The sequence below is a fragment of the Benincasa hispida genome, chromosome 4 (assembly GCF_009727055.1).
Source record: "Benincasa hispida cultivar B227 chromosome 4, ASM972705v1, whole genome shotgun sequence".
NCBI lineage: Eukaryota > Viridiplantae > Streptophyta > Magnoliopsida > Cucurbitales > Cucurbitaceae > Benincasa > Benincasa hispida.
The window spans coordinates 23,299,995-23,319,369 of record NC_052352.1 but is presented as its reverse complement, the minus strand read 5'-3'; the positions used below and the strand labels follow the sequence as shown (position 1 = coordinate 23,319,369).

Here is a 19,375-nt window from a genome sequence, read left to right as displayed (position 1 = left end):
AATAATTGGCAAGACATCATGATGATTTTCGGAAAAAGGTAAAAATTAAAAATTAGAATCATTCGTGTTACACCATACAACATTAATCATTTCTACTTTTTGTTTTTTTAGTTCGAATAGTATTAGCGCATCAATAATTTAAATTAATTAAGACATGTCATTTACTAAAAGATAATGAATTTAAATCTTTTTCGTTTTTAGAATTTTTTTTTAAATAATATTTTTTAATAAATAATGATAAAAATAGGGTTGGAGGAAAATATTCCCAAAAATAGGTGTTTAAATCGTGTACTGGGTACACGATAAGGCATAAATCGTGTATCGGGTACACGAGTACCTGGCCACCTGGCACGCCCAGTCTGGCATGGCAGTCATGTAGGTTTGACTGAGGGAATCATGTACCGGGTACACGATTACCCTAAGTCGTGTACTGGGTACACGACTTCCTCGCATTAAAACCTCCGTCCGACCTTTCTTCTTCCTCACCGAAACGCCCATTCTTCTTCCTCACTGAGACTGTCGATTATTCTTCCTCACCGAGACCAACAATTCCTTCCTCTCACCGATTTTTTGCTTTCGATTTCTTCTTCTATTTTGCTTTTTACTTACCAAAATCTCGTTGATTTTTCTCACCGAGACCTCTATTTCACCGAAATCTTCCAAAATTTTGATTTTGCTCGATTTTCAGTCCTCCATTTGATCCTCACTAAATCCTCCATTGTAGTGGTCGTGTTGCTCGATTTTCATACCTTTTTAGCTGTCAATTTTTGCTCGTTTCTGTGGTATACTGTATTTATATGTATGTTTTTGCATGTTTTTGGGCTGAGTTTATGTATAGTTTATGTATGATTTAGTTTATGTTTAGTTTATGTATGATTTAGTTTATGTATTATTTAGTTTACGTATAGTTTATGTATAGTTTATATATGATTTAGTTTGTGTATTATTTAGTTTTATGTATAGTTTATGTATGATTTAGTTTATGTATTATTTAGTTTTATGTATAGTTTATGTATGATTTAGTTTATGTATNTGTATTATTTAGTTTTATGTATAGTTTATGTATGATTTAGTTTATGTATTATTTAGTTTTATGTATAGTTTATGTATGATTTAGTTTATGTATAGTTTATGTATGTTTTTGGGCTGATCTTACAATTTTTTTATTTGTTTGGATTGATTTAAACTTAGAAATCTTATATGTATAGTTTATGTATAATTTAGTTTATGTATGATTGATTTAAACTTAGAAAACTTAGAAATTAGAGTTTGTTGGGTTGACGTATTAACATATTTTTTATTAATTATAACAGTTGAAAAAAACATAATAAATATGTCGATGCGTTATGAAGATTTAGTAATTCTTGAACCTGGAAATGATGGAGATAGTGACATTGACGTTGAAGTTAATTTATGTATTTATATTTTTCATGTAGTTATATATTTCATGTATTTGTATTCTTTATGTATTTATATTTTTCATGTAATTGTATATTTCATGTATTTGTATTCTTTATGTATTTATAAAGAATTTATGTAATAAACTTATTTCATGTAATTGTATTTTTTATGTATCTTTTATGTCATGGATTCTATTGTCTAATATAATTTGAACTTTTTAGGTAATGGAGTCTGATCCTCTAATCCTATACAATTGTACCAACAAAACATGCATCATTCACAGACAGTATGAGATAGTTCTTCCATTATAGTGTTGAGTTGTCGGAGGAGGGAGGTGACTGCATAACATACTATCCTATTTGATCACCGCATTATTCCATATGTTCAGGAGGCAGGTTTTCTTGGGGTTGCATAGATTAGTTTCATCCAGCTTGATTGGCACCTGATTACTACTCTAGTTGAGCGTTGGAGACCAGAGACCCACACATTTCACCTGTGGGGAATGTACGATTACGCTACACGATGTTGTCGTACGATTTGGGTTACGAGTGGATGGGCAACCACTGACAGGCTCACTACAAAATGACTGGAAGAACATTTGTAAAGAGCTCTTAGGCGTTTTACCAGAGGATCTGAAGGGATCAAGATTGAGTATCCCTTGGTTGGCATCCCAGATTCCGAATTACCTCACGATACCGACGACATGAGCGTACGTAAGTACGCACGAGCATACATCCTGTAGCTTATTGGAGGATTTTTATTTGCTGACAAGTCAAATACTCTGGTGCATCTCATGTTCCTCCCATTATTGTCTGATTTCGAGCACACTGGTACGTACTCGTGGGGTGGTGCATGTCTTGCATGGTTGTACAGAGAACTTTGTCGGGCTTCTAATGCACAAGCGTTGGAAATAGCGAGGCCACTGATAATATTACAAGTATGGGCTTATAATCGATTTCCAAATATAGCACCACAAGTCCAACTACAGGCCTCAGATTATCATCCACTTAGTGCCATGTATTATTTTATTTATATATCTATTTCGTTACCATTTTATGTAAGAATATAAATCAATTGTATTTTTTTATAATTTGAGATGGAGTAGTGTATTAGTTGCCTCTGAACAATCAGCTCGTGTACAGAAATATATTCGCATGCTGATGCCCAATCAGGTAGTAAATATGTATATAAATGAATATTTAAAAAATTTTATATGTATACTTATTATTATTATTTGTCAGGTTATTTGGATGCTGTGCACACAGATTTGGTCATCCTTACCTGATTATTGTCATGATGGTGAAGACATCTGATTGACTGTTAGACCTTTTATATGCTTCCATATAGTAGAATGACATCATCCAGATCGTGTGCTGGACAAACGATACCTTCGTTGTCCTATACACTCCCAACACTACACCAGATCAATTTAAGAGGTAAGCATGACCAAGACTGGCGTCGAATCCATGCGGAATATTTATTCTACTGGCATGGACGATGTGATCGTTGTGCACAGGGAGAATTAACAAATGGGCCAGCTGTATCAGACGATTACTTTTCCTGGTACAATTCGATCATGAGGCGATTTATCTCACATGACGGCACTTACTATTACTGCATGGTAAGAGATTTAAAATCAGACATTTTCTATATATAATATGAATACTGTTTAATATTTTTTTTATTCTACTGAATAATTTTATTGGCGATGTTCAACAATATTCAGTGCAGAACAACTTACCAGAATTGGGTTCAATGTGTCAACAAACATAGGTCAACGTAGACAGTATTATTCAACAAACAAAACGACTCAATGTTGCTGACACCGATCGAAGACATATTCGTCATAGACGACAGCGACAATGGGGTGAACCTAATTTAGAGGGACACAAAGACAACCCCATAAGGATTCAGGGCCAGGGGGTCGTTTTTAAATCCCACATTGTATCATTTCAAATTGTAAATTAAAGAACTAATTGTAAATATTCTTTAATATCATTTTTTTTAATATGAGTGCAAGATGTTTTCACTGTAGATCAAATATATAATTAAGTTTAATAATGAAATAATTAAGTTTAACAATTAAAAAAACAATTATAAACAATAATGAAGGAATTAAGTTATATAATTAAGTTTAACAATTAACGTTTTTTTTAAAAAAAAAAAAAAAAAAAATTTACAAGTGAATCGTGTACCAGGTACACGAGTTCGCTTAACGGGTCAATCAGTCAGCTGACTGGATTAAATAGTGCTCATGTACCGGATACACGAGTATGACACATGGAAATCGTGTACCCGGTACACGATTCCACTACCCTAATTTTGTCAATACTTTTTCAAAACACCTATTTTTGGAAATTCTTTCCCCCAACCCTATTTTTGTCATTATTTATTAAAAAAAATCTCATTTTTACTCTATTTGTTGATTTCAAAAAAGAAATATACTTAAAGTTACTGTGAATATTATAAAAAAAAAAATAGACGTTCATTGCTTGGTGTCCCGGAGGTCATGTGTTACCATTCATGTTATCTATATGTCTTTTAGTAACTCATGCTTGCATGTAAATCCACTTCTTACTTGTCACTTTGTCTATAAATAGTGGTCTTTGGTGGATCTTAAAATAATATTCCCATTGGTGCACACCAAATTTCACTAAAATTTCTCATGGTCCAATTTTATAATTTTAGTTTTTATTTATTTATTATTATATTATATTTTTTTCATATCTGTATTTTCATTGTGCTCCTTAATTTTATAACACGTTATCGGTACGAGCTCTTATCGTTTTATTCGCTAAAGATAGGTCCTAAAGGTATGTCGGTTTTTTTCTCTTCGTTATAATTAATAAATTAAATTTTATTTTGCATATTTAGTACATATTAAATTTATAATATAAATATAATATTTTGTGATAGTGTCGTCATGATAAATCTTACAAAATTAGAATTCGCAGCCTTGACATTAATGAAAATAATTATTTATCATGGGTGCGATGCTGAAATTCATCTGGATGCTATGAACTTAGGGGAAACAATTAAAGAAGGAAATACGACATCCAGTTAGGACAAAAGCAAGAGTTATGAATATGATTTTCCTTTGTCATCATCTCCACAAATGATTGAAATGGATTATCTTACAATAAAAGATCCCTGTATCTTGTGAAAAAATTTGAAATAGATGTATGATCATAAAAAAACAGTTATTCTTCCTAAAGCTCGTCATGAGTGGATGCACTTGAGGCTACAAGATTTCAAATCAGTAAGTGATTACAACTCCGCATTATTTAAAATCAGTTCAAAATTGTAGTTATGCGGAGAGAAAATTACTTATGCTGATATGTTAGGGAAGACATTTTTTACATTTCATGTCTCAAATATGCTTCTACAGCAGCAATATCGAGAGAAATATTTTAAACAGTATTTTGGAATCTCGTGACCGAACAAAATAACGAGTTATTGATGAAAAATCATGAATCTCGACCAACCGGGACAACATTATTCCCTGTAGTGAATGTTGTGAATTTTAATAATAATCGTGGTCGAGGTCGAGGTTGTGATCGTGGCAGAGGAATAACTGATTATTATTTTCGTAGTAGTTGTTCTAATCATTTAAATTTCAAAAGAACCACACAAAATAATGATCATAGAGGAAAAGCTCCAAAGATAAAAGTTCAAAGAGTGTTGAAAATAAATGTTTCCGATGCGGAATGACTAGGCATTAGTCACGTACCTATCGTACGTCAAAACACTTGGTTAACCTCTATCGAGTCTCCCTAAAGGAAAAAGAGAAAAATGTGGAAGCAAATTTTGCATACCAGGATAATGACATATTTGACCCATCCCACACAATAATTTTGGATGTGGCGGACTTCTTTTAATCTCACGACTATAGTGTTTGAGGGTCACCTGCAGAGTATGGGTCTATAAGATAGACCACGGCTGAACTAGGGCAAGTGGGAGATCTTGTACTGGGCGTGTTGTGCCATAGTTTATTGTTTTGTGTACTTGTAATTTGATTATCTTGTATACCCCACTAGCTTTAGGACAAGTGGAAGATTATTGGGGTTGATGGCCAAAATCTCGTAGGGTCTTATAATTTGTAAACCGTGTATGAACAAACATTTTTGTGATTGATAATATTTGATATTTTATTCATTTCGTCTATGAAATATATGATATTTTAGTTGCATTAACCACAAACCAATAAACTAACATCCAAGGTTAACATTGTAACTTAAACATGTATGTGGAGACATACAAGTGGATCATGTTTAAGCAATAACCTAAATGGTCTGTGGTATATGGATAAGGCTGAGTACCTTATCCTTGTGACACTACGAGTATGGCCCTCTTTGTAGGTGTTATAAATATTGTAAAGTGCTATAAATAATTCGATCCTAATCATTCATGTATTAAAGATGCGAGCAAGAAATACGAGGAAGTTTATATAAGACCGAACCACGAAATGTTTGGTCTCGTTATATAACGTGTTTTATAATAAAAACTTTCATTTCACTAGGATGACCATAGGTAACATGACCTTAATCCTGAGTGAGTTATGAACTCCTGCCTATGAGGGCGGTCATTTGATTTGTATGGGTGAGAGCAGTCAAATCATCTACTCAACAAGCCTACCATTTTTGGGTTTTATCTGATTGGGGAGCTGTGAACTCAACTACACAATATAGAATTCACCCCTCCCTCAAAGCAAGAGTAAGTAGATAAATTTCTCCCTTAAGGGCTGATTCTGGGTCTTGAACAATGTGGCACCACACACTCTCTTATTTATTAAAGGGATAAGTGGTACTTAAAGAGTTATATGTAACTATATGGGCAAGGGTTGTACTTACGAGAAATTTGTGAAGGGTCATCGTACTATAGATTGATTATATCCAATTGGCACCTAAATATATTTGTAGTATGAAGAGTGCAGTTGTTGGTCTTTAGTGGAGTGCCCAACAGTTAACAGATGGTGGATAATGTGATTAAAAAGTTTAATTATTTATTCATGTACCGTTGAAGCTTCAAGCTACAGGTCCATAAGGTCCCCTTGGTAGCACAAAGGATTTAGTTGAGAATCAGTTTTTTGGTTAATTTGAAATGTTCAAATTAATAAGAGGGAAATTAATTATATATATGATATAATTGACCTAGTGTCTTTGATACATTATAGTTTGTTTGGAAGAATGAATATTTGAATGTGATTCAAATATATTTTCTATGAATAATATTCGTAGTTGTTAATTTAATATAAATATGATTTGTATTAAATGTCATAAAATAGAGAAAAAGAACTATAGTTTATATATTGTATATGATGCAATATTAAAACTATAGGTTATCAATATAATATGATAAGTTGGTTATCATATTTATTGATAATTATTGATTATTTGATAATTATCCTCTTTTTCTCTCTAACCACCTTAGTGGGAAGTTGTGGTTTTATGGCAAAATAGGATAAATAAAAATGATTTTATTATTCCATATCTAAGGCACACGATTAGCAAGTAATCTACATGATTTGCTTGGAGAGCCTATGCAATAGACTCAGTTCTCTAGACGATCAAAACTTTTCTCTATGCGATAGAGATTGTCTTCCTCGATCGTCTTCCTCCTTTAACTCCTAAAACCCTCCTAACCAAAATAGTCAGAATCCATCACTCTTGGGTTTTCACCTCGAGAATACTCAGGAAACTAAGTGGTAGTGTCCTCTTTTGGTTCGAGTTCTTGCTGCTGTTTGGAGTGTTTGTGTCGTTCGAAGTGTTCATGGTGTAAGATTGTATCAACAACAACGGAAGAACAAGGATCATCTAAGCATTCAAATTCACTAATTTTGGTATAATATAAAGCATGCTTCTGCAGGAAAAATGGGTTTCAAGACATACCTCTTGTAAAACTTCTTCAAAGATCCATCTCCAGTTGCTATCTTCTCCATATCTTATTGTAGACTACCTCAAGATCTTCCCCACTATTCTATTGGTGCTCTAGATTGAGTTGTGGGACTCAAAACAAACTTGAATCAAGGGATGAAGGAGAAAAGCTCACTGTAGCAACCTATGTTGAAGAACCTTTCTTCAAACCGAATTTTCTCTCAAAACTCTGTAGGATTGCATGCCCGATTTTCACTCCAATCTTCTCATTATATTGCAGATCAACATGCAAAGATAAGAGTTGTATGAGTTGCAGCTCATGCTTGGAGAAGACAAGGCAAATATATTGCTTTATGTGTGAGCTAGTTCAAAGATGGATAATGGAAAAACCCATTTTTCCATTTTGTGTTTAGTTTTCTTTTTCTTTTCAATTTTATCTAAAAATCAAAATTTGATTTTATAAAATCTATTTTGATTTTAAAAAATGAAAAACTTAATTAATTTTATAAATTAATTATTAAATAAAACTTAATTAATTTAATTTCAAACATTAAATTAATTTTAACACATATCCATCTTTATATATTTAAATCATATTTAAATATAAAAATTCTCCTATCTCGTTTAATTCCAAAATTAAACATATAATTATATCTCATATAATTACTAATTCCCTTCATTCTAATTTGAACGTTTCAAATTAACTTATCACGCTATTCTAGAGCTAGTAGGGGGACCTCACGGACCTACAGATCATGGGCTCCAACGATCCAAGATTAATTGGCTAAACTCATTAGACCAAATTAATCCCCATTCGTTAACTAAATGGTCATTCCACCAAAGCCCATAGTTGCACTCCCGTCACTGTAGATATATTATGTCCACATGATTTAACCATAATCAGCAAATCGACCCTTCACAGGTTGTTCGTAATAACGGTTGGGTCAAATATCTGTTTTACCCCTGAGATTACATCTTATTCCTCAAGTCTCTACTGATTCTCTAATGAACAACTGGTTTGTGATTCAATCACCAAACCAAACTCTCTCAGCCCAGTGAGAGGGTGGAGCCTTTTGTTTAAGACCTGGATTCAGTACTTCAACCTTTTTCCTATCCTTAAATCGGGTAGGTGTGAACTCCATCTTGCACCCTATGTCCCCAGCTATCTATCTGGTCTTACCCCTAAAATGGGAGTCTTATTGAGCCGGTGTTGTTGAGCCAACCCTCAACTATGCAAATCTAAGGGCAATCCCGAATAAACAAAAGTTCATAGTTACCTCGGGATTAAGATCGAGTTACCTAGGTCATCTAGGTGAAATAGTCAGTCTTAAAAAATAAACAACGTTATAAAGTAAGAGTGACTTATTTCTTGGTCCGGATCTTATGCAAACTTATTGAGGACGCCCCCACTCATCATGTCATAACATGTACGAATTAGGATAACATTGTATGTAGCATTTTACAACTCTTTGTAACAACTACAGAGTAGGCCGCATCCAATGGTGTTACCAGAATAAAGTACCTAATCTCATTCATGTACCATAGATCATTTTGACTATTTACTCGAACCCGATCCACTCTTATGTCTCCATATAAAGTTTAAGTACTCATACAATAGTCATGGGTCTTAGTTTATAGGATTTAGACCTTCATACAATTTATGAGATCAATAACAAGTAAATTGATAAAAGAAAATGTTTATCATTTTACAAACTACGAGTTTTAGGACATAAAACCCAACATATGGAAGTACGAGAGATTTATTTGAAGAAAAGTTCTTTAAACGTATAATCTCTTTAACCCTTTTTATTGTTGAAAAATATGTTGTAATCTATATTATTGTGCATAATTTGTTCTGTTTACTGTAAATGTTTATGTTAAATCGAAATGGGATTTGGACGATCTACTTCCAACCCACCAGGTGGATCATTTAGATATTTTATGGTATTAATAGATGCATCCAGCAAATCATCAAGCATGTGCTTATTATCAAGTCGAAATCTTGCATTTGCAAGATTATTTGCTCAAATAAATAAGTTAAAAGCACAATTTCCTGATTATACAATCAAGACCATTCGTCTTGATAATGCTGGTGAATTTACATTCCAAGCTTTTGATAATCATTGTATGTCAATTAAGATAAGTATTGAACATCCTGTAGCTCATGTTCATACACAAAATGGTTTAGCATAATCATTTATAAAACGTTTGCAATTAATTGCAAGACCATTACTTATGAGAGCTAAGCTTCCTTCATCTGTATGGGACATGCTATTTTTCATACAACATCACTTATATGCATTAGGCCAGTAGCTTATCATAAGTACTCACCATTACAATTAGCTTATGGTCGTGAGCCAACTATTCCCCATCTGAGAATTTTTTGATATACAGTATATGTTCTAATTGCTCTATCATAACACACTAAGATGGGTCCTCAAAAGAGGTTAGGAATATATGTTGGATATGATTCCCCATCAATTATTAAATATCTCAAGCCTCCGATGGGTGATGTATTTACTACACAATTTACTGATTGTCATTTTAATGAGAAAAATTTTCCAACATTAGGGGGAGAAATTAAGAAGTTGGAAAAAGAAATTAGCTGAAATGCATCATTGTTATCTCATTTAGATCCCCTACAGATCAATGTGAACTTGAAGTTCATAAAATAATTCATTTGCAAAATACAGCAAATCAATTACCATATGCATTTATAGAAGCAAATAAAGTAACTAAGTCACATATATTAGTTGCAAATGTTCCATAAAAAACTGATATCCCAACACAACAAGTTGTCATTAATGAGCATGGAACACGCCATAAGCGTGGTAGACCAGTGGGTTCCAAAGATAGAAATTCTCGAAAACGAAAAATAATTAATAGTGAAAAAGACTTGGTTGAGAATGTAAATACCCATAAAGAAATCCTCGACATGACTAGTGAGGAATGTGAAATACCTAAAGATAATAATGAAATTTCAATAAACTATGTCACGACAGGAAAAAAATAGAATCGAACTAATGTAATTATTGACAACATTTTTGCATATAATGTCGCTTTTGATATTATATTTAAAAATGAGGATCCTGAATTAAAATCTGTTGAAGAACGTTGACATAAAAAAGATTGGCTTTAGTGCAAAGAAGCAATCGAGGCAGAATTAAACTCACTTTCAAAACGTCAAGTTTTTTTTACCAGTAGTCCGAATACTAGAAGGTGTTTAACCTATGGGATACAAATGAGTATTTGTGAGGAAAAGAAATGAAAATAATGAGGTCACAAGATATAAAGCAAGATTAGTTACACAAGGTTTTTCACAAGGACCTAGTATTGATTTTGAGGAGACATATTCTCCGGTAATGGATGCAATTACATTAAGATATTTATTGGCTTAACTGTGTATAAAAGTTTGAATATGCATCTTATGGATGTAGTCATGACATATTTATTTGGATCTCTTGATAATGATATTTATATGAGAATCCCTTAAGGATTTAAGGTACCTGAAACGTATACATCAAATTCCCGGAAATGGTATTCAATAAAGTTACAAAGATCATTATATGGATTGAAACAATCAGGATGGATGTGGTACAATCGCCTTAGTAGATATTTATTGAAAGAAAGATATCAAAACAATCCAATATATCCACGTGTTTTTATAAAGAAATCACAATCAGAATTTGCTATTTTAACTGTATATATTGACGACTTGAATATAATTGGAATTCCTTAAGAGCTTTCAAAGGCAATAGAATATCTTAAGAGAGAATTTGATATGAAAGATCTCGGAAAAACAAAATTTTGTCTTGCTTTGCAAATTGAGCATTTAGTAGATTGAATATTTATTTATCAATCAATTTATACGGGAATTGTTTTTTTTAAAGATTTTATATGGATAAAGTACATTCATTAAATATTCCAATGGAAGTCTGTTCATAGATATAAAGAAAGATATATTTCGACCTTTATAAGATACTGAATAACTTTTTGGTCCTGAAGTATCTTATCTTAGTGCAATTGGTGCACTAATGTATCTTGCTAATAATACAAGACCAGATATTGCATTTTTAGTAGATTTATTAGCTGGATAGAATTCTTCTCCTACAAAAAGACATTGGAACGAAATTAAGCATATACTATATTATCTCCGAGGAACAATCGATATGGATTTGTTTTGTTCAAGTAAATAAACTTTTGATCTAGTTAGTCATGCAGATTATGGATATTTATCTTATTCATACAAAGCTAGATCTCAAACAGGTCATTTGTTCACATATGGAGGAACTACTATATTATGGCGATCGGTGAAACAGATTATAACGACCACTTCCTTAAATCATGTTGAAATTCGTGCAATTCACGAGGCTAGTTGAGAATGTGTATGGCTAAGGTCAATGACTCAATACATTCATGAAACGTGTGGCTTGTCTTCTAATAAAAATCTTCCAACAATATTATATGAAGAAAACACAGCTTGCATGGCCAAAATCCAAAGAGAATATATTAAAGAAGATAGAACAAAACATATTTCATGAAGAAAATGGCGATATCACTGTACAAATAATCTGATAGACTTATTTATAAAGGCATTACCAACCACAATTTTTGAAAATTTCGGTGCACAACATTAGAATGCGGCGACTCAGAGATCTTAATTGATATTTTCGTAAGGGGAGTAAATATATTGTATTCTTTTAGGAATATGTATTATATGAAATATGTACTATTTTTTCTTCGCTAGGGTTTTTTCCCATTGGATTTTTCCAATAAGATTTTAACGAAACATATTTCACACATATATATATGAGCATTTAAGGGGAGTATTATGAATATTATAAAAATAAAATAAATGCCTATTGCTTAGTATCCTAAAGATCATGTGTCACAATTCATGTTGTCTATGTGCCTTGTACTAATTCATGTTTGGTATCCAGGTAAATTCACATCTTATTTGCCACTTTGCCTATAAATAGTGGTATTTGGTAGATTTTAAAATAATATACCCATTAGTGAGAAATCTACACCAAATTCTACCAAAATTTTCCATTGTTCAATTTTGTAATTTTAACAATTTTATAATTTTAGTTTTTATTTAGTTATTGTTATTCTATAAAAATATTATTATATATATATTTTTTTTATATCCGTATTCTGGTTGTGCTTCCCAATTTCATAACAAAAGTTAGTTTTTTTATTTGTTAACTTTTTTCATCATTTAGACAATAAAAAATTGATAAAAACAAACCAAATAACACTATATTTTTCTAATTAAACATTAGTACCATCGGGCATATTCCTGTACAGGTCAGGAGGGACACAAATTATTATGTCTTTTAATATATATTAATTATGGTTTCCTTTTATATTAATGAAAAGACTCCATTAGCGTGTCTATATTGGGCATAAATGTTGTTGAAGAGTGCCCAAGTTTGAGACACATTCGACATGTGAAACCATCACAATGTACCATGACTTACATGTCATGTTTAAAACTATATAACTTTTTTAATTAAAATATCACCTTAATCTTAAAAATCATAACAAACATATTTGAATGTTCGCAATTGTTTATATAATATATAGGGCTGGCAATAGGATTGGGTCGAGGTGGGAGGATTCCTCATCCCCATCCTTACACGGTATTTCTCCTATCTCTGTTGGGGAAACGGGTCCATGTTCATATATATTAAAAAATAAAAAAGTTAATCGAAGACGGGACAAAGATACCATTCTTGTCCCTGCTTCGTCTCCGATCGGGGATTAATCTCCGGTTTGACCCTTCTCCAGTCAAATCGGGACTAGGACGGGGACCCGACTGCACATAGATTTTTGTCAACCCTAATAATATATACATAGAGGAAGTCGACCTCTATTTTATGTAGTCATTCCACTAAAGAATCAATAGTTGATTCGAGTACAACGTAAGTAATTAAAGTAAATTTGATAGATAATTTCTTACTATATAAGTTTGTTTTAGTAAGTCTCTACCTATATAGGGAAAATGAAAAATGTTCCAATATAAAAGAATAGACGAAAATAGCTTATAAATTCGGTCAAGTAATAACTCAAGTGATGAAAAATGTTCCAATATAGAGGAATAGATGAATAAGAAAAAGTTGCACAATAGTAAGTAGTACTTTATGGAGCCGATTATCCATACTCACCCATATCAAATATTACTGCATGGACGGCAATCTTTCACCCACGTTTTTCCTTTGCAAAACTTATAATTTTAAGAGATTGAACCCAAAAAAAAATAATAAATAAAAATAAATAAATAAATAAATCCAACATTGTAGACTCCGTTTGATAATATTTTTATTATTTATTTTTAAAAACTAATTTTTTTTCTTCTAATTTCTTATAATAATTTGTATCTTTTTTAAATACAATGACTGAAATATCAAATTCTAAAAATAAAAAAATTAAAAATTAAAAAAAAAAACAACTTTTTAAAAGCTATTTTTTTAAGTTTTCAAAAATTGGCTTGGTTTTTAAACCATTGATACAAAATAGATAACAAAAGAAAAATTTGGAGGTGGAAATAGTGTTTACAAGTTTAATTTTCAAAAATGAAAAATAAAAAAAAATGGTTACCAAACGAGATCGTATAAATCAATAAAAGTCAAAATCTTTGAACTAGAAAATTACAAATGGTTACCAAACGAGATCGTATAAATCAATAAAAGTCAAAATCTTTGAACTAGAAAATTACAAATGGTTATCAAACGAGATCGTATAAATCAATAAAAGTCAAAATCTTTGAACTAGAAAATTTTGACTTATAGATCTGAGTTAGCATAATATAAACATATCAAATTGATCTTCAAAAAACTGTTTTTATCCCTCTTGATCTTTCTTTAGAGGTTGATTAGGTGTGGTTGATGGAGAGAAAAATCCATTTGATGGAACAGAACTAATACTAGATTTTATTTGTATATGTACATCTTTTATCAAACTATTTAATTAGTAAGAAATATGGACGATCTACTAAGGGGCAATGGGGCACGTGAATTTTAAATTTATATATTATATATATAATTACATTCATTTTGTTCTTTTCATTTGATTTTTCTCTCAATGAATTTAAGTTCATCTATAAATTCAAAAAAGGTAAAAAAAAAATTGACGTTTAAAAATTATTCTATTATGATTTTTATGCTTTCAAATATTCAATTTAATCAGAGCAGTATGAACTAATTTAAGGGCTAATTATTTATTTGAATTTATATCAACTGCGCATGGAAACATTGTCATATTTTTTTAGTATCTGTATTTTAACAAATGGTATCATACATAATGGTTTATTATAGAGCAATCATCGATAGATTAGATTAAAAATTTAGTCTCTAAACCAAATTTATTTTTAATCTCTAAGCCAAATCTAGTCTCAAGCTTTAATTTAAGGGTTATGTCTACTTAGTCATTAAACTTAAAAAAATTAATAGATTCCTTAATTTTTAATTGAATTTTATGTTTAATGTGATTTTAAGCTTTCAATTTTGTGTAAGTTTATGAAAGTTGAAAAATGTCAATAAATCTTATGACCTATAAAATTAATACTTCGTTTAGTAATCATTTTGTTTTCTGTTTTTGTTTTTGAAAATTAAGTCTATAGATATTATTTCCACATTTCTTTCTTTGTTATCCAATTTTTCAATTATTTTAAAAAAATTTAAAAATAGTATTTAATTTTTTTAAAAAAATTTGGCTAAGAATTCAACGATTGTACTTGAAAAAATTGCAAATTATTGTAAAAAGTGTGGATGAAATAAACTTAATTTAAAAAAAAAAAAAAACAAATGGTTACCACATTTAATATTATATGTTTAAATTCGTTTTTAAATTTTGAACTAAATACATATAAATTCGAAGGTTTAGAGACACTAAACTCTAATTTAACTTGATCAATATTACTTAATGTGAATACTGTATCAACTGATCTAAAGTTACATGTATATACTCGTGGACATAAAATCCTGAATCTATAATATTAAATTTAAATTAAATCTTGGACCTTATTCTCCAAGCGAAATTTATGGCTAATCCCTTCAAAGGCGATCATTTTTCATTATTCTCTTTGTATCCTAAATCATCAATTGAAGAATGTTGCATATTAATTTTGTACATGACTGTAAACAACGATCAAATGTATGTTTTTCTTCCACTTTTGTTGCTAAATGGCATTTGAAAATCAATCTTCGATGATGAACTCCTTTGTAAAACTTATAACCACGACAGTGCATACCGTGAAAATTATATATATAAACATACATTTTTCAACAAATATAAAATTTTTAATATAATTCGGATCAATATATAATATAAGTTTAACATTTCATAAGAATTCGTAACAAAGAGTAACGCAAATGTACCTAGAAGATGTTCTGGCCACTTCAAAGCTACACTTCAACGTAAGCATAACTCAGATTAGTTATCATAAATTTGATGTTGATCTTATTTAAACATCATCTATTATAGATATGATCTAAGCAAAATTGGAGCAACCACGATGAATTTGATATTATGAATGATTTGCGGCTCAAGATGAAAGTTTTTTCGAATTGTTAATATAATGTTGTACACTGTGAAAATGATTAAGCATTGTAAAAAGAAATTAAATGGGTACACAATTTTCTATATTTAACTAGAAAAATAAATGTAGAGAAAAATATATTTTTTGTCCTTAAATTTTTGGGTAACCCTTATGTTTCGAAATTTCACATTTTTAGCTCTTACGTTTTGAGTTTGATTTCAATTTAATCTCTAACTTTTAAGATGTTATAATTTTATTTTTGAGATTTAAGTTTTGTTTCAATTTTGTCTTTAAAGATTTACATTTATAACCTCAAATTTTCACTAAATATTTGTTTTCAATATATGATATTAATGTCGATCACTTAATTTAAAATGAAAGGAGATTCATGACTAAAATTATATTTTAACCTTCTTTTTTCTAAAACTTTGCCTTTATTAGAATTAATAAAATTGCTAAAGAACGAAGGAAATTGATCAATGCGTTTCTTACTAAAGTGGGAGTTCTAGTTCACGTTTTGATTGATTTGGTCGAGTTTAACATTAAAACAAAAATGAGAATGCCCTTGGTTCACATAAATTGACTTTTCAACCTCTCCACAATGAAACTCTATTCAAATTTCTTTTAGATCTTTTGTTTAGTTGGAAGAGGAAATTTTGATTGTATAAATGCAAACACCATGAAAAGAAACTATATAATATTACAAGGACAAAAGGTAAATAATATCTGTCCATTATATTAATGAAATGGGGAGAGAAGTATTTATACACGTGGTTAAACGAGTAACCAATTGACAACTCATTAACAAAGATAAATACAACATATTCTAATATATTCTAATATCCTGCTTGGAGATGGACTATGAAGATTGAAAACGCCCATCTTGAACATGAAATTCTTCAAAAGAGATATTGCCAAAGCCTTGGTAAACATATCAGCCAGCTGCATATTAGAATGAATGGCAGTAACTTCAATAGTTCTTTATCGATTTGATCATGAACAAAGCGACCATCAATTTCGATGTGCTTAGTCCATTCATGAAATATTGGATTAGATGCAATAAAAATAGTTGTCTAATTATCACAATAAATCAAAGCTAGAATAGGAGAATCAATATGCAAATATTTGAGAATATTAAAAATCCATGTTAACTCATTAGAGACAGTAGTAAGAGCCATATATTCTGCTTCAATTGAAGAACGAGAAACAGTAGCTTGCTTATTAGTCTTCCATGAAATGAGAGATTCTCCAAAAAAAAAAAAATAATAATAATAATAATACAAGAACCAATCACTGATTTTCGTGTGTCCAAATAGGAACCCCAATTAGAATCAACAAAATCCTTAAGCTAGAAATTAACAACCTTTTTTAGCAAAACGCCTTACCCTACAGTATCTTTAAGATACCGATGAACAACCTACAAGTGATCAGAGAAAGGAGCAACCAACTGACTCAATTTATGCATGGCAAAGGAAATATATGATCAAGAAATCTAAAGGTATAAAATAGGCGTCCTATCAAATGTCTATAATTAGAAGCATCAATTGCTGACAACAAAGTTCCTAAAGAAGCATAAAACTTAATACCAGGAAGCATAGGAGTAGAAACTGGTTTGGAGGCCAAAAAATCACAATCCTTTAGAATCTGCAAACAGTACTTTCTTTGAGACAAAAAAAATGCCAGGAGAAGACCGAGAAAGTTCAAGGCCGAGGAAATATTTTGTAGCACCAAGGTCTTTTAATATAAGAAAGTTGTGCTCAACAATATTTTGACAAAATCAATCTCAGAAGATGATGGACAAGTGATAAGAATATCATCCACATACACTAATAAAGCAACAAAAGTAGTATATGTTCCTTTAGTAAAAATAGAGTAATCTGTCTTGGACTGAATTAAACCATTAGAAAGTAATACCCTATAAAATTTAAGAAACCATTATCGCAAAGCTTGTTTCAAATCATAGATAGATTTATGGAGTTTGCAGAATAAATGATTAGTAGATATATTACGGTCAGAATAATATCCTAAAGGTAGGGACATATAAACTTCTTCAAGCAAATCACCACTTAAGAAGGCGTTGTTAATATCCATTTGAACAATAGGCCATCCAAAGGAAGCAGTAACGGATAATACTAATTTGACAGTTACAATTTTAGCAACATGAGAAGGTATTCGTAAAATCAATGCCTTCTTGCTAACTATACCCTTTAGCGACGAGGCCTATCTTATAGCGATCCACAATCACATCAGCTTTGTATTTGACACGGTAAACCCATTTACAACTAATGACATGATGACCAACGAGTAAAAGAACAATGCTCTAAGTATTAGTATGTTTCATAGCGGCAACTTCTACATCCATGGCTTGTTTCCAGTGAGGAAATTTTATGGCCTCATGGAAAAAAGAAGGCTCGAAAACTGTGGAATTAGTAAGCACAAAATGTTTATGATAAGTACTAAGCTGATCATAGGACAAGTATTTATGAAAAGAATGAGTAAATGAAAAATGTTCCTGAGAAGGCCTTTGTAACAGTAAGCTACAATGACATTCTTGAAGAAATGCATGAGGCTTATGAAGCCTTATGGATCGATGTAAAACAATCTGAAAATCACTAGAAATACTAACTCCATGATCGTCAATAGGTATTGACTCAGAAACATCAATAATCATATCGGCATTAGCAAAATTAGCTTGCATGGCAGAAGAAGGTAAGAACTCATTAACCACATGTTCCAAAGATATATATCAACAATAGCATCGTCAATAGGTTGTAACACATCATGGGAAATAAGTTGATTGGTTTCACAACGGGGAACAAAGCTAGAAGCTGAAACTAGTAACACAAAATAAAAAAAATAATGAGAATTGTCTGAATCAACAATAGTATGAAAAGGAAAAGAGCCTTTAAAGTATATAACATCTCGAGATATGAAAACCAATCTTTTTGCATCATTGTACAACTTGTAACCTTCTACACCCGAAGATAACCAATGAAAATGCTGAAGGAAATCAGACATGAGGATTTCTATGAATAGCAGAAGGATCGTTCCAAATTTCAATCGTATATGAACATTAATAATTATAGTACACAAACGGAAACAACAGGTTATGCGTAAAACAAAATTACAGCATGATTTTCTAAAGATCAAAGGATAGAGTTAACATACCTTTGAAGACTCGTCCTCAACGCCCTTGATCACAAACGCTTGAACAACCAGCAAGACTGCAACACTCGAACGCTCGTACACCACGACCGCTATACTGCACGATCACAGCAAACTCGAACACAGGGATCTCCAAGATCACGAACACAATGGACTCCATACGAACACCACGAACGACCTCCAAAGAACCTCGACTATGTCGAGTTGAGTATGACACCACCACAATGGCTACCTTGGTATTCTCGATGTGAGAATCTAGAAGTGTGCACTCTGTGTGGACTTGTTTAGAGGCGAGACTGGAGGAAGAAAAATCGTATAAACGATTGAGCAAATGGGAGATGACAATGTCTATCGTATAGATGATGCCCAATCGTTTAACAAATGCTATGCGATC

The 19,375-nt window shown here is 31.3% G+C and overlaps 1 long non-coding RNA gene across 1 annotated transcript; it reads left to right on the top strand.

Moving 5' to 3' along the window:
- The first annotated feature begins 1,628 nt into the window (after nucleotides 1-1,628).
- On the top strand, nucleotides 1,629-3,285 carry LOC120076835. The gene is made up of 3 exons (XR_005481655.1): nucleotides 1,629-2,573; nucleotides 2,643-3,022; nucleotides 3,128-3,285. It is a non-coding gene; the product is annotated as an uncharacterized LOC120076835 (long non-coding RNA).
- Nucleotides 3,286-19,375: the final 16,090 nt, after the last annotated feature.